This window comes from Salvelinus alpinus, chromosome 38 (genome assembly GCF_045679555.1).
Source record: "Salvelinus alpinus chromosome 38, SLU_Salpinus.1, whole genome shotgun sequence".
In the NCBI taxonomy this organism is placed as follows: Eukaryota; Metazoa; Chordata; class Actinopteri; order Salmoniformes; family Salmonidae; genus Salvelinus; species Salvelinus alpinus.
In genome coordinates this window covers 8669947-8694767 of record NC_092123.1, presented here as the reverse complement: position 1 = coordinate 8694767, position 24821 = coordinate 8669947, and the positions used below count along the sequence as shown (strand labels likewise).

The 24821-nt window shown below is 46.4% G+C and overlaps 1 pseudogene; it reads left to right on the top strand.

The window, feature by feature from the left end:
* LOC139566231 (von Willebrand factor D and EGF domain-containing protein-like) overlaps positions 1 to 24821 on the top strand; it is a 63460-nt pseudogene that overhangs the window by 5287 nt on the left and 33352 nt on the right.

The window sequence follows — 24821 nt, the reverse complement described above, 5'->3', positions numbered from 1 at the left end:
TAGACTGTTTTTCCAACATGAAAGAGAGGAGGATGGCATTAGCTTTCAACTAGTCTACAAGTGGGGTGTGGACTTGACAGGACAGATGTTGCTCTCCGGTATGAATGAATAGGTTATAGAGCAAACAACACAAATATCACAACATAGGTTGTGATATTGCTTTTTTACTGGCTTGGCTTCCCCAATGGTTTTACCCACGCACCACTACTGTCAGTTTGAGTAATGACTACAAAATCACTTTTGGTGACCGTACTCTTATATATTAAAGGGATACTTCAGGATTTTAGCAATGAGGCCCTTTATCTACTTCCCCAGAGTTAGATGAACTTGTGAATAACATTTTATTGTCTCTGTGTCAAGCATGAAGGAAGTTAGATGTAGTTTCGCAAGCCAAACTAGCGTGAGCCCAATGACTGGAAGTCTATGTGTATCTGCTAGAATGCTAGCAGTAATTATGCTAACGCTAGTTAGCAATTGCGCTACCGCTAGTTAGCAACATCCTTCAAACTGCTATAAAAATGGTATCCACGAGTTCATCTGACTCTTGGGAAGTAGATAAAGGGCCTAATTTCCAAAATCCCGAATGATCCCTTTAAGTGCAACGGGTTTCCTTAAAGGGTTTGAGTAATGACAGCACATTGGGGTTTACAGTGCAGGGGACTAGTAGTTATACCATTAGGGAAAGTAAGCACTAGTTCCTTGGTGTTTCTTCTCTCCTCTCCCACATCCAATCAGCGGGTCATTTGCTCCTTCAGCAGAGTTGTCACAACAAATAAATCAAAGAATGGGCCCTGACCCTTTAGTTCACCACAGCATGTCGTGTGTGTGGGTGAGTGCGCGCGTGTGTGTGTGTGTGTGTGTGCGCGCGCACGTTTGTGCATGTGTGTGTATAGTCAGAGAGTCTCAATTAAACCACTAAACAACTGCCCTGAGAATGGACTCTGATGACCATCTCCTTATGAGACTACAAAGCATTCTTTCACTAGCACCACCATGGTTGGGGTCATAGGTCAGATCATGATGCCACACTCCTGCTGGGGAGCCTGTTGTGTGTCACCTAGTCTGTGTCTCAAATGGCACCCTATTCCCTATATAATGCTCGTGTCTGTAGGGCTCTGGTCAAAAGTATTGCACTATGTAGGGAGAAGGGTAACATTTTGGATGAAGTCTTAGCTTATGTGTTATGTCTTTTCAACCTCTGCCATATCGTGGATTGAGAGCTACCTATGTAATAGAACTCAAAGGGTTTTCTTTAATGAAAGATTCTCTAATGTCAAACATGTAAGTCGCTCTGGATAAGAGCGTCTGCTAAATGACTTAAATGTTAAATGTAAATGTAAAGTATGGTGTACCGCAGGGCAGCTCTCTAGGCCCTCTACTCTTTTCTATTTTTACCAATGACCTGCCACTTGCATTAAACAAAGCATGTGTGTCCATGTATGCTGATGATTCAACCATGTACGCATCAGAAACCACAGCTAATGAAGTCATGAAACCCTTAACAAAGAGTTGCAGTCTGTTTTGGAATGGGTGGCCAGTAATAAACTGGTCCTGAACATCTCTAAAACTAAGAGCATTGTATTTGGTACAAATCATTCCTTAAGTTCTAATGAATGGTGTGGCTGTTGAAGAAGTTGAGACTAAATTAGTTGCCGGTACCTTAGATTGTAAACTGTCATGGTCAAAACATACAGTGGGGAGAACAAGTATTTGATAACCTGCAAAATCGGCAGTGTTTCCTACTTACAAAGCATGTAGAGGTCTGTAATTTCTATCATAGGTACACTTCAACTGTGAGAGACGGAATCTAAAACAAAAATCCAGAAAATCACATTGTATGATTTTTAACTAATTAATTTGCATTTTATTGCATGACATAAGTATTTGATACATCAGAAAAGCAGAACTTAATATTTGGTACAGAAACCTTTGTTTGCAATTACAGAGATCATACATTTCCTGTAGTTCTTGACCAGGTTTGCACACACTGCAGCAGGAATTTTGGCCCACTCCTCCATACAGACCTTCTCCAGATCCTTCAGGTTTCGGGGCTGTCGCTGGGCAATACGGACTTTCAGCTCACTCCAAAGATTTTCTATTGGGTTCAGGTCTGGAGACTGGCTAGGCCACTCCAGGACCTTGAGATGCTTCTTACGAAGCCACTCCTTAGTTGCCCTGGCTGTGTGTTTCTGGTCGTTGACATGCTGGAAGACCCAGCCACGACCCATCTTCAATGCTCTTACTGAGGGAAGGAGGAATAATTGCGCCAACAGTTGTTGCCTTCTCACCAAGCTGCTTGCCTATTGTCCTGTAGCCCATCCCAGCCTTGTGCAGGTCTTCAATTATATCCCTGATGTCCTTACACAGCTCTCTGGTCTTGGCCATTGTGGAGAGGTTGGAGTCTGTTTGATTGCGTGTGTGGACAGGTGTCTTTTATACAGGTAACGAGTTCAAACAGGTGCAGTTAATACAGGTAATGAGTGGAGAACAGGAGGGCTTCTTAAAGAAAAACTAACAGGTCTGTGAGAGCCGGAATTCTTACTGGTTGGTAGGTGTTCAAATACTTATGTCATGCAATAAAATGCAAATTAATTGCTTAAAAATCATACAATGTGATTTTCTGGATTTTTGTTTTAGATTCCGTCTCTCACAGTTGAAGTGTACCTATGATAAAAATTACAGACCTCTACATGCTTTGTAAGTAGGAAAACCTGCAAAATCGGCAGTGTATCAAATACTTGTTCTCCCCACTGTATAGATTCAATGGTTGTAAAGATGGGGAGAGGTCTTTCCGTAATAAAGAGATGCTCTCCTTTTTTGACACCACACTCCAAAAAGCAAGTTCTGCAGGCTCTAGTTTAGTCTATCGTGTGGTCCAGTACTGCAAGGAAATACCTAGTTAAGCTGCAGCTGGCCCAGAACAGAGCGGCACGTTTTGCTCTTCATTGTAATCAGAGGGCTGATATAAATAATATGCATGCCAGTCTCTCTTGGCTAAGAGTTGAGGAGAGACTGACTGCATCACTTCTTCTTTTTATAAGAAACATTAATGTGTTGGAAATGCCAAATTGTTTGCATAGTCAACTTACACACAGCTCTGACACACACACTTACTCCACCAGACATGCCACCAGGGGTCTTTTCACAGTCCCCAAATCCCAGAACAAATTCAAGAAAGCGTACAGTATTATATAGAGCCCTTATTGCATAGAACTTCCTTCCATCTCATATTGGTCAAATAAACAGCAAACCTGGTTTCAATAAACAGATAAAGCAACACCTCACGGCACAACACCTCTCCCCTATTTGACCTAGATAGTTTGTGTGTATGTATTGATATGTAGTGTGCCTTTAAAAAAATGTATGTAGTTCTGTCCTTGAGCTGTTCTTGTCTATTGATGTTCTGTATTATGTCATGTTTCATGTTTTGTGTGGACCCCAGGAGGAGTAGCTGCTGCTTTTGAAACAGATAATGTTGATCCTAATGAAATACCAAATTCCATCCAATCAAGTTACTCCATACAGCAGGGGTATCTAACTCATTTTGCCCCAGCGGCCACATTCAGTCTTCAACAAGGTCTGGAGGGTAACACTGAAAATGTATTATATTTCCTTGCCGTCCAAATTTGAGAGCATGTTTTGTGTTTACAAATCCTCTATCTCTCTGCATACATACACCGTGTCTGGAAGCTTTACACCTTGTCTGTGTCTGAGAACTAATTCTCTCCAAGCACAAAGGTCAAAGGTTTTCCAAACAGCCATGTTTTCCATAGGAGAGGATGACACAGAGGTGAGACTGGGCTGTTGCTGTTTGGTTAACCTAGTCAAATTGGCCTTTAACAGAGTTTACAGCACGGTAGGGAGGTAACGTCATAAATAGTCTCTAGGGATCTCTCAGCCCAGGACAAACCTTCATCATTAGCCAAGGGGGGCTGACTGTTGCTGCATCCAAATGATAGGAAATATGTAACATAATTTGGGGGTACTGTAAGAAATGTGTAACATGCTATGTTTTGTAATTGATAATTCAACTCCATAGTGAACATGTAGAGCAAGACGCCTTTAAGGTATATAGAATATATTTCATAATATAGTCACCAAGGTAGGATTTCCAAAGGATGCTCTGCATTAGGTAGAAGCAGAGTAAGGCATTCCTATTCCTCTGTCATAGCTCTGACTGATATCCGGGGACTGAAGTCCTAGTCATTTTGACCCATTTTCAATTTACAGACAGGGAAGTGTATTTGTATTTGTATTTATTATGGATCCCCATTAGCTGCTGCCAAAGCTACTCTTCCTGGGGTCCAGCAAAATTAAGGCAGTTTATACAATTTTAAAACATTACAATACATTCACAGATTTCACAACACACTGTGTGTCCTCAGGCCGCTACTCCACCACTACCACATATCTACAGTACTAAATCCATGTGTATGTATAGTGCGTATGTTATCGTGTGTGTGTGTGTGTGTGTGTGTGTGTGTGTGTGTGTGTGTGTGTGTGTGTGTGTGTGTGTGTGTGTGTGTGTGTGTGTGTGTGTGTGTGTGTGTGTGTGTGTGTGTGTGTGTGTGTGTGTGTGTGTGTGCGCATTCATGTGTCTGTGTCAATGTTTGTGTTGCTTCACAGTCCCCGCTGTTCCATAAGGTGTTTTTTAATCTGTTTTTTAAATCTAATTTTACTGCTTGCGTCAGTTACTCGATGTGGAATAGAGTTCCATGTAGTCATGGCTCTATCTAGTACTGTTTGCCTCTCATAGTCTGTTCTGGACTTGGGGACTGTGAAGAGACCTCTTGTGGCATGTCTTGTGGGGTATGCATGGGTGTTCGAGTTGAGTGCCAAGAGTTTAGACAGACAGCTCGGTGCATTCAACATGTCAGTACCTCTCATAAATAATACTAGTGATGAAGTCAGTCTCTCCTCCAGTTTCAGCCAGGAGAGATAGACATGCATATTATTAATATTAGCTCTCTATGTACATCCAAGGGCCAGCCGTGCTGCCCTGTTCTGAGCCAATTGCAATTTCTCTAAGTCCTTTTTTGTGGCACCTGACCACACGACTGAACAGCAGTCAAGGTGCGACAAAACTAGGGCCTGTAGGACCTGCCTTGTTGATAATGTTGTTAAGAAGGCAGAGCATTGCTTTATTGTAGACAGAGTGTGATATTGGTGCAGGTTCTTTGACACTTGAATAGACATGGGATGTGAGAAGCCTGACTTTAAAGTCCTTTTCTCTCCATTTTTAGCCTTCAGCTGCGAGCTATGTTCAGACCCTGTCATGGATCGCTGGATTTATTGTCTAACCCTCCAGGGGTGAGTTTAGAAAGGAGGGGAATTAGGTAAATGAATGAGTGTTATTTTTACCTGTTTGAATATACCCTCCTCATCTCTCCCTCTGAAGGTTACAGTAAATTAACTCTAGTTCCACCCTTTAATCAACTGACTGATGTTATAGAGCCACTGGAATTACATATTTTGCTACCTTTTTTTGCTACCATGCACCACTCACTCCCTCCCTCCAACCCTCCCTTCCTCCACAGTCCAGGTTGACATCTCAGTAACTACCCAGAAATACTTTTATGTTCCAAATACATTCATCTTAAAAATAAAATGTATCCTGTGAATGTAACGTGTTTTCTTTCTAACCTTGTCATTCTGTCTCCCCCAGCTCCAGAGTGCTACCTGGGAGGTTACCGCATGTTGAGGAACCCGTATCGCAGCGTGGACTTTGACTCCAGTGACCTGCAGAACACTGCCATACAGGACCTGATCTGTGATCACTCCCTCTCCCCAGGATGGTACCGCTTCAGCATTAACAACAAGCCTGCAGAGATGCCCACCAGCTGTGTGGACGTAAGTTAAAGCTGTTAAACCTTAGCCATCTTGCACCTAGTGTGTAAAGGGGTTCCACAAGGCTCCATTTTAGGGCCTGTTTTATTTACCATTTACAACCATCGATACAGGCAAAGCTATGATTAACTCTTCACAGTGGGAGGGATTTTCTTGAATTTACTTGAAGATACTGTACTTAATCAAGTGGTTTTCATGAGGAAACATGTTGTGCATCCAATATTTAAAGTGTGGTGTATAATGAGAATTATAAGGATTATTCTTTATAAACATCCAAACTGCAAGGCATGAATTACATGATTAATTTCCATGTAAATGTGTCCATACAACTGACCTCATTCAATACAGCTGTGTTTAGTTTTTGCTTTTTGTTGATAGTGAAAAGTTGAGTGTAGACTGTATAATGAGTAACAACAAGACAGGTGGAAGCTTTTTCACAAAGTGTCTCAGAGTAGGTGTGCTGATCTAGGATCAAGTCCCCCCTCATATCCATTACAATTTAAAAGGCAAAACTGATTCTCGATCAGCACTTACTCTGAGATGCTTTGTGAATACGGGTCATTGTCTTCTCTCCAGATGAACAGATGTGGCACCCAGGCACCTGTGTGGCTGTCTCTGACTGATAGCTCGTTGCCCCGCCCAGCGGAGGTCCTCCAGCTCTCGGTCTGTGCCACCTGGCAGTTCTTCCACGGGAGCACCAAGGACTGCTGCCTCTTCCGCATCCCCATCTCAGTGCGCAACTGTGGGGAGTTTCTCCTGTACTACCTGCAGCCCACCCAGGGGTGTATGGGATATTGTGCCAAAGGTGAATTAGAATTACAGAATCCCTGTCGGTTTGGTGTGATGGGATGTATGGGTGACTGCTTCGCTGGAATATGGAATTTGTTATTAGCCTTAAGATATGTCTGCTGATCTATTCGTTCGCTCTTGTCTAAAGCCTTCAAGTACACAGTGGAATTAAGGAAATCAACAACAAAAAAATGTCTAACTGTATTTTTCTTGTTTTTAGTCATATCAGAATTTGGACCTAAATTATGCCCCACGGGTAAGGAAGTCAATGGGCGATGCAAAGGTTAACAACTACAACAAGCTCAAAGAAATATTATTCACATTTATTGTGATTCTTTATTTAATCATGTCTGGTTGGTCCTTGATATCAACTTCTTGTTCATCCCTCATCTTTCCCTTGCTCAGCAAGTCTCCCTGCATTATCCTACAAGCCTGTGATCACCCCAGAGCTGGTGGGCAGCAGTGTCCACCTGCGATGCACCTTCAGTGGGGTGAAGACCTCGGGACTCTCCTTGGGCGACCTGGTGGTCTGGGCCCGACACCTGGCATCCAATATGAAGGTGGAGATCAGGAAAGATTCTATCATGGAGACCTTCTCATTGGTGGAGATGGACGGAGTCCACTTCAGACTGGGGGAGACGGTAATAATGCCTACCAGACGTGTGGATGTGTGTGTGTGTACGTGCTTGTTTGTGTGTGTGAGCTTGCGTGCGTGTGTTTGTGTGATGGGGGATTAGGGGTTGACCCTCTTTGGCGGCTTAACCAATGGATGGATCCTGTTGACCTCTTGACCTTTATGACTGGGTTCAACTAAAGAATAGAAGAAAGTGTGTCAGATTGTCAGGGAAGAGAAAGGAGGGCAGGACGGGTAGAGGAATACATCAGACTCAGTTTAGGGTTGGTCTTTCTTACTTTTAATTACTGGGAGGACTCTTTCACATGATTCCCATCAAATGCTTTCTTTGCAATTGGTATGTGGCATTGAGGCATTGATATTAGATATTAGTCTTCTTCAACCTGTCCCTGTCCCAGGCTGTAGTCCCCACTTGCTTCAAGTAGACCACCATAGTCCCAGTGCCCAAGAAAACCAAGGTGACACGCCCAAATGACTATCGCCCTGTCACACTCACCCCTGTAATCGTGAAGTGCTTCGAAAGACAGGTCTTGGCCCACGTAAAGGCCAGCATGCCAGGCACACTGGACCCACTCCAATTTGCCTAGTGTTCCAACAGATCCACGGAAGATGCCATTTCCATCGCTATTCACACGGCCCTAAGGCATCTGGACTAGAGGAACACCTACAGTATGTGAGAATGCTGTTCATTGACTACAGTTCAGCATTCAACACTGTTGTTCCTTCCAAGTTTGTCACCAAGCTCAGAGCACTTGGTCTGGACACTACCCTCTGCAACTGGATCCTGGACTTCCTAAAGGGCCACAGGCTGTGAGGATTTGCAACAACACTTCCTCCACACTGACTCTTAACACAGGGGCCCCCCAAGGGTGTGTCCTCAGCCCTCTGCTGCACTCCCTGTTCACCCATGACTGCATGGCTTTGCATGATCCCAATTCCATCATTAAGTTTGCTGATGACACCACGGTTGTAGGCCTGTAACCAACAACGATGAGTCAGCCTCTAGGGAGGAGGTAAGTGACCTGGCATTGTGGTGCCAGGAAAACAACATCTCCCTCAACGTCAGCAAAACAAAGGAGTTGATTGTTGACTTCAGGAAGCAGAGGGAACATGTCCCAATCCACATCAACTGGACTGCAGTAGAGAGAGTCAGCCTTTTTAAGTTCCTCAGTGTCCACACCACAGATGAATTCACATGGACCAACACCGTCACAACTGTTGTCCAGGGGGTGCAACAGCGCCTCTACTTCCTAAGGCGGCTTAAGAAATTTGGACACACAGGAGGAAGACATTGAATAGGACCACTTCAAGCACTCACCTTTGCCTCACATCAGTGCCAACTCCAAAGGGTTCAGACTCCTGACCTCCAACTGTTATGCTACACACACATCACAACTGCTGCTACCAGACTGTTGTTAATACTGCACAATTTAAACAGTTGCCCCCCAATACACCCCTCCCCAATACACATGTAAATATTGGACTATAAATTGTGCCTTCCTGTATTATACTTATGCTAAAATGTTTATTCTTTTCTACTGAGCCATTTACTTTATGTTCGTATTCTTATATTTTCTCATTTCTTAATGCTGTTGCATTGTCTAGAAGAAACCTGCAATTAAGCATTTGGTTGGACGGTGTGTACCATGTGTATCCTGTATACGACTAAGAAAACTTGAAACTTGAGAGAGCAATTACTGTATTAGTGGTTTGTCTGCTAAATGACCGTACATCCCTGCCATGTGAAGCCATGTGTGGATGGATACTACAAGTACTAGAAGTACAGTTCCCGCTCAGCCCAGTCAAAACTGTTCGCTGCTCTGGCACCCCAATGGTGGAACAAACTCCCTCACGACGCCAGGTCAGCGGAGTCAATCACCACCTTCCGGAGACACCTGAAACCCCACCTCTTTAAGGAATACCTAGGATAGGATAAAGTAATCCTTCTAACCCCCCCACCCTTAAAAGAGTTAGATGCACTATTGTAAAGTGGTTGTTCCACTGGATATCATAAGGTGAATGCACCAATTTGTAAGTCGCTCTGGATAAGAGCGTCTGCTAAATGACTTAAATGTAAATGTACTAGTGTATATCCATGACAACCTGTGCAGTACAAGGCAGGCCTGGATCTGTTCCACACATGCTGATGTCACAGCTGGGCTAGATCAGGGGTCACTACTTTACTGAGGGTTGAGTTAAACACACCACGGCTCCAGCCCTAGCACATTGCTCATGTAGCCTACACGCCATATGACTCGGTGAAATGTTTGGATGAATTACACATACAAGCCAACACAAATTAGAAAGACCATTTTTACGACCCTAAGCCTTGTGCTTTTTTGAAGGGAAAATATTCAAAATGCCGTTTCATTTGTGGCTACTTATGTCATTGTTAACATACGATTATTTCACAGTTCTCCTGCGGTGTCTCCACGTTCCTGGGTAACTCCAGCCGGACACAATCTCTGGCTAAAGAGAGTGAGAGCTTCTACGCTGGAATTAAAGTAAACCATCATGACTAAAACCCTCGTCATTCTGACAGGTTTGTGTATAATCCATTGTTGAGCATTAAACGCCTCCTGAACTGCATCGTGTGCTGTAAATTAAATGAGGATTGAGCCGACTGTCCAGGAACCTGTCTCTCTCTCTCTCTCTCTCTCTCTCTCTCTCTCTCTCTCTCTTTCTCATCTTCCAGATGTGCTGCACATTGCGGAGGACGGTAAGGAGCATGCTGTAACCATCCACAGTACAGTGCCTATCCCCTGTTTCGGGACAGCACGGCCGACCATGTGGAGTCATTCTCACTCTGAGTGTCCATGACTCAGGTGAGAATTAGAATAGCCTAATTTCCATGACCATGCCATCATTATTTGTATTTATTTGTTTTATTGAACCTTTATTTAACTCGGCAAGTCAGTTAAGAACAAATTCTTATTTACAATGACGGCCTACCCCGGCCAAACCCTAACCCGGTCGACGCTGGGCCAAGTGTGCGCCTGTAGTGACGCCTCTAGCACTGAGATGCAGTGCCTTAGACCCCTCGGGAGCCCCACTGTGTGAGCCAGTGCTTACTGTACTAGTGCCAGAGAGGTTTAAAACCAGGAGACTCAACATGTGAATACTTCCTGTTTGTTTACACCCATCCAGTCCTTTCTCAGATCTAGGGGCTAGGGGTTGATTTCATACGCAGGCGTGTCTTGTCTTGCAGCTCTATGGGGGTATGTACTAAGCAGACACTGTTATGTGTCCTGTTGCCCTTCCAGACAGCCTGGATCCCAGCGTGGAGGCCCTCAACATGGCCCTGTCCACCTGCCAGGTGGAGCTGCAGCCTACTGCCAGGGGTGTGCCTGGGCCAGTATCACCCTCACCGCCGTCACAGACTTCACCCGCGACGGCAACCGCCCCAGCCTCCTCAGCGCCACGCCACACTCTGACGCACCTCTGGAGGGGATACACCCCTACACCCCCTCAAGGTCTGACCTGGAGACCCATATAAATATAATTACAACACATTAGAACACCAGAATGCAATTAGAACTTTAGAATATTCTAATTCTCTTCTCTACGAAACCACCCCTCCGGATGGGCTACCGCTCCACCCCACTCAAGATCCGAGAGAGAGATAATGTAGATATAAGCCTCAGAAGAGCTGCTTATGACACTAACAGAACTGCAGTAACTGTCTGCATGACAAAGCACCACAGTGTTTACATGGTTCAAGAGAAGACTGTTATGAACCAACGACAAATCACTCACACTGCTTTTCTACGTGAGCGTCCACTCTTTCCTTTAAACTAAGTCTGAACATTACTCATGTAGCAAAAACGTTGTGTCCTCCTACACTTCCAACTTCCCCTTTGTTGTGTCGTCACTCAGTCACGCAATCAGGCTAGCCACACCTGTGTTTAGTGTTTGCCTGTTTTTCAGACACACAGACACACACCACACTCACACACACACACGAAAGCCCTGTGCTGTTGCCGACACTTTAATCAGCAGGACCAGAGTGGGTCACGCTAAGCTTTGTTCCTCATACCCCTACAGGTCACAGTACAAGATGTCCCCACTGCAAGCTGCTACTCTCTGACTGATCCGCACATCATTACATTGGATGGCAGGTAGGTAACTGGGGCATGGTGGTTAGCATGCTGTGTCCTCTGTTGCTCAGTTGGTAAAGCGTGTCGCTTGTTAGATTCCCAGGACCACCCATATGTAAATCCCTTTGGATTTACGATTTACGTCACTTTGGATAAAAGCATCTGCTAAATTGCCTATATTATTATTATATATTAGTGTTACACACAGACTTGGAGACGAGTACCCACTTCACATTTCACATTCCCATTCTTTCCCCCCATTAGACCTTCCTGTACATTGAAATACAGTGTTTCCCAAAAAAATCTCATTTACTATGCATCACTTTTTTCCCCCCACATTACTTGATTTGGGCGATTTTAATGATCAAGAAGAGCTATTTAAATCACCACTCCACCTCCTGCTAACTGATTAAGTTCTTTACTGTAATTATTATGATTAACTATCCTCTCACAGCTCACTACGTGAGAGTTTGGTCAAAGCTGGTACTTGAAAACATTGCAAAAAACACCCACTACTCAGAGATAAATATGTCAAAAATGTTTTCAATACGCAGAGGCAATATCCCTGATCTGACCTGTTTCAGTACGCAGAGGCAATATCACAGATTTGACCTGTTTCAATACGCAGAGGCAATATCCCTGATCTGACCTGTTTCAGTACGCAGAGGCAATATCACAGATCTGACCTGTTTCAATACGCAGAGGCAATATCCCTGATCTTACCTGTTTCAATACGCAGAGGCAATATCCCTGATCTTACCTGTTTCAATACGCAGAGGCAATATCCCTGATCTTACCTGTTTTAATACGCAGAGGCAATATCCCTGATCTTACCTGTTTCAGTACGCAGAGGCAATATCACTGATTTTACCTGTTTCAATACGCAGAGGCAATATCCCTGATCTGACCTGTTTCAATACGCAGAGGCAATATCCCTGATCTTACCTGTTTCAATACGCAGAGGCAATATCCCTGATCTTACCTGTTTCAATACGCAGAGGAAATATCCCTGATCTTACCTGTTTCAATACGCAGAGGAAATACCCCTGATCTTACCTGTTTCTATACGCAGGGGCAAAATCCCTGATCTTGCCTGTTTCAATATGCAGAGGCAATATCCCTGATCTTACCTGTTTCAATACGCAGAGGCAATATCCCTGATCTGACCTGTTTCAGTACGCAGAGGCAATATCACTGATTTGACCTGTTTCAATACGCAGAGGCAATATCCCTGATCTGACCTGTTTCAATACGCAGAGGCAAAATCCCTGATCTGACCTGTTTCAATACGCAGAGGCAATATCCCTGATCTGACCTGTTTCAATACGCAGAGGCAATATCCCTGATCTGACCTGTTTCAATACGCAGAGGCAATATCCCTGATCTTACCTGTTTCAATACGCAGAGGCAATATCCCTGATCTTACCTGTTTCAATACGCAGAGGAAATATCCCTGATCTTACCTGTTTTCTATACGCAGAGGCAAAATCCCTGATCTGACCTGTTTCAATACGCAGAGGCAATATCCCTGATCTGACCTGTTTCAATACGCAGAGGCAATATCCCTGATCTTACCTGTTTTAATACGCAGAGGCAATATCCCTGATCTTACCTGTTTCAGTACGCAGAGGCAATATCACTGATTTTACCTGTTTCAATACGCAGAGGCAATATCCCTGATCTGACCTGTTTCAATACGCAGAGGCAATATCCCTGATCTTACCTGTTTCAATACGCAGAGGCAATATCCCTGATCTTACCTGTTTCAATACGCAGAGGCAATATCCCTGATCTTACCTGTTTCAATACGCAGAGGCAATATCCCTGATCTGACCTGTTTTCAATACGCAGAGACAGTATCCCTGATCTTTCCTGTTTCAATACGCAGAGGCAATATCCCTGATCTGACCTATTTCAATACACAGAGGCAATATCCCTGATTTTACCTGTGCACATAGTGATCTCTTGTTTTTAGGTAGGTTATACATAATATATCTCTCACACACGAATGAACCCTAAATCAAACAAAAGTTTCTCAGTTTGGGTTTATGATTAGTCTTCTCCACCCAATTGTTTTCATATTGCATCAACAGTTGTTTTTTTAATGTCTCCCTTAATTTGGTTTTCATACAGACGTTCACAGTCAGACTGTTGAAGAAGGTCAGACATTTCAGTTGCTCAGGCTCCCCCTATGGAAAGATCCCATTGAAAAACGTTTCTGGCAGTTGGCGTATCCAACAGTCTATTCCGAAGTATCACCATACACGCCTTCCATCTCACCTCACAGGGTTCCCAGCCCATGTCCTTAGTTATTGCAAGCAGAGGTGCAAACTTTTGGACATCTAAAAAGTAATGTTATGTTATGTTATGAACATGTTCTTTCTTTTAAATACCTCGTAGCACCCCACACTCCTGCTGAATAGTCCAGAACAGGACACACGCATGCCTGATACAGTTGGGAATACTTAGCATAACCAATATCTTTGAGCTCTACTTCCTGAGTCATCCAGGGCAGATGTTCCATATAGAAAGGTAATATGCTCATCAATAAGAAGACCCAAATATTTATAAATGCTAGTAAACTCAATATCTTCACCAAAACAAAACTGAAAAACACTTCTCTTAGTACCTGGTTTTCTAAAAGTCATTATCCGTGTTTTTGTCTGGTTGATCATGAGTCTCCATCTTTCACACCTACTGACTGCACATAATAGCACGTTCTGCACGACTTGTTCAGGATACTAAAGCATTTCATCATCATATCTTACTCCAATATTTAACTGTTCAATTTCTTTTGCCAAATCATTTTTAAACAAAGCAAACAAAGTCGGTGATAAGGCGTCTCCTTGTTTACACCCGAGGGTGTGGGAAACCAATCTGTACGATATTCAATAACACTGTCACGTTCCTGACCTATTGTTCCTTTTTCTTTTATTTATTTAGTTGGTCAGGGCGTGAGTTGGGGTGGGTTGTCTTTGTGTGTTTTGTCTAGTTTAGGGTGTGTGTATTGTTTAAGGGGTTTTTAGTATGTATGGGGTTGTGTTCAGTGTAGGTGTTTAGGAAAGTCTATGGTTGCCTGATTTGGTTCTCAATCAGAGACAGCTGTTTATTGTTGTCTCTGATTGGGAGCCATATTTAAGGCAGCCATAGGCTTTAGGTGTTTGTGGGTAATTGTCTATGTTCTATGTTGCATGTGTGCACTAGTTCTTTCATAGCTTCACGTTCGTCTGTTTGTTGTTTTGTTTCGTTTTCCTTCTTATAATAAAAAGAAGATGTCTTATTTTTCACATGCTGCGTTTTGGTCCTCTCTCTCTTATCAAGACGATCGTGACAGAATTACCCACCAAACAAGGATCAAGCAGCGTGATCAGCGGCAACAGGAGCAACGCAAGGAGGAATGGCAATGGGAGCGTAATCTGGACTACACTACGTGGGAGGAGATCGACAGGTGGGCGATCGACCCAGGGCGAATGCCGGAGCCCGCCTGGGATTCTCTGGCGCAGTGCGAGGAGGGATACCAGCGAATGGAGGCAGCAAAACGACTCGGTAGGAAGCCTGTGAGTCAGCCCAAAAAAATTATTGGGGGTGGGGCTTAAAGGGAGTGTGGCGAAGTCAGGTAGGAGACCTGCGCATACTCCCTGTACTTACCGTGGAGAGCGAGAGTACGGGCAGACCGTGTTACGCAGTAGAGCGCATGGTGTCTCCTGTACGTGTTCATAGCCCGGTGCGGGTTATTCCACCTCCCCGCACTGGTAGGGCTAGATTGGGCATTGAGCCAGGTGCCATGAAGCCGGCTCAACGCGTCTGGTCTCCAGTGCGTCTCCTCGGGCCGGCATACATGGCACCAGCCTTATGCATGGTGTCCCCGGTTCGCCTACATAGCCCGGTGCGGGTTATTCCATCTCCCCGCACTGGTCGGGCGACGGGGAGCATTCAACCAGGTAAGGTTGGGCAGGCTCGGTGCTCAAGGGAGCCAGTACGCCTGCATGGTCCGGTATTTCCGGCGCCACCTCCCCGCCCCAGCCCAGTACCACCAGTGCCTACACAACGCACCAGGCTTCCTGTGCGTCTCCAGAGCCCTGTTCCTCTTCCCCGCACTAGCCTTGAGATGCGTGTCCCCAGTCCGGTACCACCAGTTCCGGTACCACGCACCAAGCCTCTTGTGCGTATCCAGAGCCCTGTACGCACTGTTGCTTCTCCCCGCACTCGCCCTGAGGTGCGTGCCCTCAGCCCGGTACCACCTGTGCCGGTACCACGCACCAGGACTATAGTGCGCTTTGAGAGCCCAGTGTGTCCTGTTGCTGCTCCCCGCACTAGCCCTGAGATGCGTGTCCCCAGCCCGGTACCACCAGTTCCGGCACCACGCACTAGGCCTAATGTGCGTCTCCAGAGTCAAGTATGCCCTGTTCCTTCTCCCCGCACTAGCCTTCAGGTGCGTGTCCCCAGCCAGGTACCACCAGTTCCGGCACCACGCACCAGGCCTACAGTGCGCCTCAGCCGGCCTGAACTGCCCGTCTGCCCAGCGGCGCCTGAACTGCCCGTCTGCCCAACGGCGCCTGAACTGCCCGTCTGCCCAACGGCGCCTGAACTGCCCATCGGCCCAACGGCGCCTGAACTGCCCGTCTGCCCAACGCCGTCTGAACTGTCCGTCTGCCATGAGCCTTCAAAGCCGCCCGTCTGTACTGAGCCTGCAAAGCCGCCTGTCTGCCATGAGCCTTCAGAGCCGTCCGCCAGACAGGAGCAGCCAGAGCCTTCCGCCAGACAGGAGCAGCCAGAGCCTTCCGCCAGACAGGATCAGCCAGAGCCTTCCGCCAGACAGAATCAGCCAGAGCCTTCCGCCAGACAGGATCAGCCAGAGCCGTCCGCCAGCCAGGATCAGCCAGATCCGTCCGCCAGCCATGAGCAGCCAGATCCGTCCGCCAGCCATGAGCAGCCAGATCCGTCCTCCAGCCATGAGCAGCCAGATCCGTCCGCCAGCCATGAGCAGCCAGATCCGTCAGCCAGCCATGAGCAGCCAGATCCGTCAGCCAGCCATGAGCAGACAGATCCGTCAGCCAGCCATGAGCAGCCAGATCCGTCAGCCAGCCATGAGCAGCCAGATCCGTCAGCCAGCCATGAGCAGCCAGATCCGTCAGCCAGCCATGAGCAGCCAGATCCGTCAGCCAGCCATGAGCAGCCAGATCCGTCAGCCAGCCATGAGCAGCCAGATCCGTCAGCCAGCCATGAGCAGCCAGATCCGTCAGCCAGCCATGAGCAGCCAGATCCGTCAGCCAGCCATGAGCAGTCCAGCCAGGATCCGCCAGAGCCATCCAGCCAGGATCCGCCAGAGCCGTCCAGCCAGGATCCGCCAGAGCCGTCCAGCCAGGATCCGCCAGAACCGTCCAGCCAGGATCCGCCAGAGCCGTCCAGCCAGGATCCGCCAGAGCCAGCCAGCCAGGATCCGCCAGCCAGCCAGGATCCGCCAGAGCCAGCCAGCCAGGATCCGCCATCCTGTCCGGAGCTGCCCCTCAGTCCGGAGCTGCCCCTCAGTCCGGAGCTGCCCCTCAGTCCGGAGCTGCCCCTCAGTCCGGAGCTGCCCCTCAGTCCGGTGCTGCCCCTCAGTCCGGTGCTGCCCCTCAGTCCGGTGCTGCCCCTCAGTCCGGTACTGCCCCTTAGTCCGGTACTGCCCCTTAGTCCGGTGGGGTTAATTTGGAGGGTGGCCATTTGGAGGAGGCTACGAAAGTGGGTAGTGACTATCGTGGGGTGGGGACCACGACCAGTGCCAGAGCCGCCACCGTGGACAGACGCCCACCCAGACCCTCCCCTAGACTTTATGCTGGTGCGCCCGGAGTTTTCACCTTAAGGGGGGGGTTATGTCACGTTCCTGACCTATTGTTCCTTTTTCTTTTATTTATTTAGTTGGTCAGGGCGTGAGTTGGGATGGGTTGTCTTTGTGTGTTTTGTCTAGTTTAGGGTGTGTGTATTGTTTAAGGGGTTTTTAGTATGTATGGGGTTGTGTTCAGTGTAGGTGTTTAGGAAAGTCTATGGTTGCCTGATTTGGTTCTCAATCAGAGACAGCTGTTTATTGTTGTCTCTGATTGGGAGCCATATTTAAGGCAGCCATAGGCTTTAGGTGTTAGTGGGTAATTGTCTATGTTCTATGTTGCATGTGTGCACTAGTTCTTTCATAGCTTCACGTTCGTCTGTTTGTTGTTTTGTTTCGTTTTCCTTCTTATAATAAAAAGAAGATGTCTTATTTTTCACACGCTGCGTTTTGGTCCTCTCTCTCTTATCAAGACGATCGTGACAAACACGCACACAAGCAATTGGCACTTTGTAAAGAGACTGGACTGCTTGATAAAATTTCCCATCAACCTCTGCCTTTAACAAACTATAGGCTAAAAGATCCCTATTTACAAAATCAAATGTAAATGTCGACTCAATAATAAACTAAAAGCACCAAATTTGGCACGGAGGTAGGTGTATGTACCCCGAAAAGATATAGATATGGAGCCACCCCTGATTTGGATCTCGGGAGAGTTTGGCAGCCAGCATAAATAAAACATAAATTAGCTTTCATTCAATATCTCTATACCGATTTGAGTCTCATCTTTGATATGCAAATTGAACTGAGTTGATAGCCCATAGAGATAAAAGTCTGATGGTACCGGCGCCCATATCGCCTATATCACCCATATTGGTGGCTCAATCGCCAATTTGTCAGCCTTTGAGTACCACAGAAACATAACACTTTGAATGAATAACAAACAAATGTTCATAACAAGTGGCAATGGATGAAATTGATCCAAATATCTCTTAAAACATACAAAGGCTTATATTTTGAAATATTATATTTGACTGTAAATGTATGACCATTTTTTTGATATATGCTTATTGTGGAGAATTTAAACCATTTACTTGTTACGAAAGGTTAATAAAATAGAAAGTGGTACTGCTTGACAGACAGTGTCTCTTTGCAATCATTACCAATTTGCGGTAAATACATGCTAAAAATAAGTTGCCGCTTTTAGGGTTAAAGAAATGCATATATACATATACAGCTTGTAAAAACAGTAGAAAACTATAAGGATAACACAATACAGTCAATTACCTATTTTTATTTTGTGTTCCTTAAGGTGGTCATGCTGGACATGTGTAACGGTCAGCCTCAGGAGACCAGGCCCCAGCTCTCTCTGAAGAACCTGGGAGGATATAACAGAGGGTCCAGAGGGACCACTGACTTCCGGCGCCGACCGAGATGGCCGCCTCGCTTCGCGTTCCTTGGAAAATATGCAGTATTTTGTTTTTTTATGTGTTATTTCTTACATCGGTACCCCAGGTGATCTTAGGTTTCATTACATACAGTCGGGAGGAACTACTGAATATACGATTAACGTCAACTCACCATCGTTCCTACCAGGAATATGACTTTCCCGAAACGGATCCAGTGTTTTGCCTTCCACCCAATACAATGGATCTGATCCCAGCCGGCGACCCTACGCGACGCCGTAAAAGGGGCAAACGTAGCGGTCTCCTGGTCAGGCTTCGGAGACGGGCACATCGCGCTCCACTCCCTAGCATACTACTCGCCAATGTCCAGTCTCTTGACAATAAGGTTGATGAAATCCGAGCACGGGTAACATTCCAGAGAGACATCAGGGATTGCAACGTGCTCTGCTTCACGGAAACATGGCTAACTCAAGAGACGCTAACGGAGTCGGTGCAGCCAGCTGGTTTCTTCACGCATCGCGCCGACAGAAACAAACATCTTTCTGGTAAGAAGAGGGGCGGGGGGGTATGCCTTATGATTAACGAGACGTGGTGTGATCATCATAACAACACACAGGAACTCAAGTCATTCTGTTCACCTGATCTAGAACTCCTCACAATCAAATGTCGACCGCATTATCTACCAAGGGAATTCTCTTCGATCATAATCACAGCCGTATATATTCCCCCCCAAGCAGACACATCGATGGCCCTGAACGAACTTTATCTGACTCTTTGTAAACTGGAAACCACACACCCTGAGGCTGCATTCATCGTAGCTGGGGATTTTAACAAGGCTAATCTAAAAACAAAACTCCCTAAATTCTATCAGCATATCGATTGTGCTACCAGGGCTGGTAAAACCCTGGATCATTGTTATACTAACTTCCGCGACGCATATAAGGCCCTCCCCCGCCCTCCTTTCGGAAAAGCTGACCACGACTCCATTTTGTTGATTCCAGCCTACAAACAGAAACTAAAACAACAAGCTCCCGCGCTCAGGTCTGTTCAACGCTGGTCCGACCAATCTGATTCCACGCTTCAAGACTGCTTCGATCACGCGGATTGGAATATGTTCCGCATTGCGTCCAACAACAACATTGAAGAATATGCTGATTCGGTGAGCGAGTTCATTAGGAAGTGCATTGACGAAGTCGTACCCACAGCAACGATTAAAACATTCCCAAACCAGAAACCGTGGATTGACGGCAGCATTCGCGTGAAACTGAAAGCGCGAACCACTGCTTTTAACCAGGGCAAGGTGACCGGAAACATGACCGAATACAAACAGTGTAGCTATTCTCTCCGCAAGGCAATCAAACAGGCTAAGTCCCAGTACAGAGACAAAATAGAGTTGCAATTCAACAGCTCAGACACAAGAGGTATGTGGCAGGGTCTACAGTCTATCACGGATTACAAAAAGAAAACCAGCCCCGTCGCGGACCAGGATGTCTTGCTCCCAGACAGGCTAAATAACTTTTTTGCCCGCTTTGAGGACAATACAGTGCCACTGACACGGCCCGCTACCAAAACCTGCGGGCTCTCCTTCACTGCAGCCGAGGTGAGTAAAACATTTAAACGTGTTAACCCTCGCAAGGCTGCAGGCCCAGACGGCATTCCCAGCCGCGTCCTCAGAGCATGCGCAGACCAGCTGGCTGGTGTGTTTACGGACATATTCAATCAATCCTTATCCCAGTCTGCTGTTCCCACATGCTTCAAGAGGGCCACCATTGTTCCTGTTCCCAAGAAAGCTAAGGTAACTGAGCTAAACGACTACCGCCCCGTAGCACTCACTTCCGTCATCATGAAGTGCTTTGAGAGACTAGTCAAGGACCATATCACCTCCACCCTACCGGACACCCTAGACCCACTCCAATTTGCTTACCGACCCAATAGGTCCACAGACGACGCAATCGCAACCACACTGCCCTAACCCATCTGGACAAGAGGAATACCTATGTGAGAATGCTGTTCATCGACTACAGCTCAGCATTTAACACCATAGTACCCTCCAAACTCGTCATCAAGCTCGAGACCCTGGGTCTCGACCCCGCCCTGTGCAACTGGGTCCTGGACTTCCTGACGGGCCGCCCCCAGGTGGTGAGGGTAGGTAACAACATCTCCACCCCGCTGATCCTCAACACTGGGGCCCCACAAGGGTGCGTTCTGAGCCCTCTCCTGTACTCCCTGTTCACCCACGACTGCGTGGCCATGCACGCCTCCAACTCAATCATCAAGTTTGCGGATGACACTACAGTGGTAGGCTTGATTACCAACAACGATGAGACTGCCTACAGGGAGGAGGTGAGGGCCCTCGGAGTGTGGTGTCAGGAAAATAACCTCACACTCAACGTCAACAAAACAAAGGAGATGATTGTGGACTTCAGGAAACAGCAGAGGGAGCACCCCCCTATCCACATCGACGGGTCAGTAGTGGAGAAGTGTTAAGTTCCTCGGTGTACACATCACGGACAAACTGAATTGGTCCACCCACAGACAGCGTTGTGAAGAAGGCGCAGCAGCGCCTCTTCAACCTCAGGAGGCTGAAGAAATTCGGCTTGTCACCAAAAGCACTCACAAACTTCTACAGATGCACAATCGAGAGCATCCTGTCGGGCTGTATCACCGCCTGGTACGGCAACTGCTCCGCCCACAACCGTAAGGCTCTCCAGAGGGTAGTGAGGTCTGCAGAACGCATCACCGGGGGCAAACTACCTGCCCTCCAGGACACCTACACCACCCGATGTCACAGGAAGGCCATAAAGATCATCAAGGACAACAACCACCCAAGCCACTGCCTGTTCACCCCGCTATCATCCAGAAGGCGAGGTCAGTACAGGTGCATCAAAGCAGGGACCGAGAGACTGAAAAACAGCTTCTATCTCAAGGCCATCAGACTGTTAAACAGCCACCACTAACATTTAGCGGCCGCTGCCAACATACTGACTCAACTCCAGCCACTTTAAAAATGGGAATTGATGGAAATTATGTAAAAATGTACCACTAGCCACTTTAAACAATGCCACTTAATATAATGTTTACATACCCTACATTACCCATCTCATATGTATATGTATATACTGTACTCTATATCATCTACTGCATCTTGCCATCTTTATGTAATACATGTACCACTAGCCACTTTAAACTATGCCACTCTATGTTTACATACCCTACAGTACTCATCTCATATGTATATACCGTACTCTATACCATCTACTGCATCTTGCCTATGCCGTTCTGTACCATCACTCATTCATATATCTTTATGTACATATTCTTTATCCCTTTACACTTGTGTGTATAAGGTAGTAGTTGTGGAATTGTTAGGTTAGATTACTTGTTGTTATTACTCCATTGTCGGAACTAGAAGCACAAGCATTTCGCTACACTCGCATTAACATCTGCTAACCATGTGTATGTGACTAATAAAAATTTGATTTGATTTGACCAGCGGCTCTAGTCAGTATCGGATCAAGATCCATGAATCTCACCAGGGGAAGAAAATCACAGTAGGTATTGGTTCATTTAAAGTGATTACTTTTACCAAGTAGGTTTACCCATTCAATTGTTGGGAGCATATATAGCTTGTGTGACTTTCTTTTTGTACAGTTTTTTCTCGGGTAGTCAGCACCTCTACAAGCATTTTTGGGTATGCGTCAGCTCATGCTTTTTAATAAAGTCATTACCACCACTTTTATGGGCTGTTTCCTCCCTTACTGTCTAGACAGGTTTGGGGATGTGTGAGTTTGTGAGCCCACTGAGCCCAATATTGAATGAAACGACTTTTACAGTCATGGAAAAACACCTTTCTGCTAGGGGCAATCTGCAACACTTTACGATGGATGTAATGTAATGTCCAACACTAGTTCTCCAGATAGAAATATTTGGAGATTGATGTTGTTGTTTCGATGGGTTCCTCTATGTACTACACTGATCCGCACAAGAAAACTATGAGGGAACTCTTTTCTGTAATATGCACTTTGCATTAAGATCTGTTAGAATTGGCGTCCGGGTGAAATAAAGGTTAACTCTTACTTTTATAATATTTAATAATATATTCCATTTAGCAGATGCTATTATCCCTTTTTATTCTTTTTGTAGTTGATCTTTCCATCTGGGGCCTTTGAGAGGGCGGACGTCAGTGATTGGGGGATGAGCCTGTCAATCAGAGCTCCCAGTGTGGACTACAGCAGTACTACGGGACTCTGTGGGACGTTCGACTGGAACGGTGACAATGACTTCCATGGACCTGATGGGACCACCTATGGGAGCACTGAACAAGAACGCTTTGTGCAGGAATGGAGGTAACTATTAATGATTCTATATAGATCTGAGAGGGGTCCCCTGAGCTTCTAACTGTTCAGTGTACATCCCCCCCACCCCTTTCCTTTTGGTCATTTAGTTTGTAAGTGAATTGTTGTTCCGTAATAACCTTGGGTTACCTTTTCTATTTTAGCTGGCATGAGAAAAGAAATCCTTCATCAAATCCTGTGTTATCCCCAAGGCTTACTCTAATTCAGAGTCTGATGAGATAGGTCGTTGTCTGATCCATATCCCTCTGTTTCTTTTTTGTGTCAGGCTAGCCGCGGGGGAGAGCTTATTTGACACCATGCCCCCTGTAATGGAGGTGGAGGAACTACGGCCTTTCTGTCGGTGTCAGGAGGGCTACAGCATGTCTCTGCATTTCGCCACGGGCCACACCGGCGATGGCCACTATAACTTTAACCCCTCGTCGCCCCAGCACCAGTGCCAGTCTCACGACAACGTGGATGACACCTCTGTCTTCCCCTGGGTGGACACTACCTCTGAGTACATTAGGAGCGCTGAGCCAGAACAAAGTGACCACCAGGGAGTGTCCATCCTGAACGTCCCAGGTCTACCTATGGAGATACACAAACAGCTTAGTTCCCAGATGGTGGACTATGGTGGGTTTGGGGACCACGGGGATAAGAGTGAGAGAGAGATTGACAGGGAGCTCAGAAGAGACTTCCTGGTTGCCGTAGATGACAACCAGGAAGAGACTTCCTGGTTGCCGTAGACGACAACAGGCCCAAGACAAAGAGGCAGGTTTAGCCTATTTCTTCCCTGAGGACCACCACCTGTCTGCAGAGCGACCAGCGGCCCAGCCTGTGTGGCCCACGCCAAGTGGGCTTTCCTCGGTCAAGGCCCCGGAGGTGTGCCAGCTAGCCCTGGGGAACTCCACGGTGGGGACAGTGTGTAGAGGGCTGCTGGGCCGGAGACTGGATGAGGCAGTGGACCTGTGCATGCTGGACCTGCAGCTCAAGGTATTTCTGTCTGTGGCTGCGTCTGAAATGACGCCCTATTCCCTATATAGTTCACTACTTTTGACCAGAGCCCATAGGGCTAGGAAATATGGTGCCGTTTCGGACACTACCGTTGTTGATTTTGTAACTTGTTCGTATAGGTCTTGTCTGCCGTTTTGTCAAGCCAGTTGTACAGTATGCTCATGGATTTCCATTGACTGCAATGTGAGTGCAGTTAAACTTGAACTTTCTTGAACTTGATGTTATAGGATGACCAGGCCTGGGAGGAGGCTCTGGTGCACTACCTGGAGAACGAGTGTGAGAGGAGGCTATTGGAGAACCGGACCCAGAGGGTTCTGGAGCTGGGGGAGTCCAGGGCTGGGATGGAGGGGGTTGAGGGGATCATTGGGACGGTACTCACCGCACTGCGCTGCCCCAACTTCTTTAATGGGAACGGCCAGTGCACTGAGTGGGGTTGTCAATGCTATCCTGGCCCCAGCTTCTACGACTGCAGTCTGGCTATCAGTGAGTGTTCACTTGCAAGCTGCTCAGAGGTTGGGCATAATTTGGTGTCTAAACAGCATATCTTAAAATTGGATTTCATCAGCTTATTGGTCATTTTGTTGTTAAGTCTACAACATTAGACGACTGTACTCTCAAGTTATTTTTAATGTTGGATACAGTGAGTAATCCTAATCCACATCCACAAAGGCGTGCTGATTTAGGATCAGGTCCCTATGGTCCATATAATTATAATCCAAAAGACAAAACTGGCCCTAGATCAGTACTCCTGCCTCTGGTATGCTTTGTGAACACAGACCCTGATTGAGAGATGGGAGATAGTAGGATGCGGTTTATTACCAGGAAGAAGTCCGGGCATCCATCCGTGACCTCTCTCTGTGTGTTGTGTGATTTATAGTAGCTGATCTGGGATCAGGG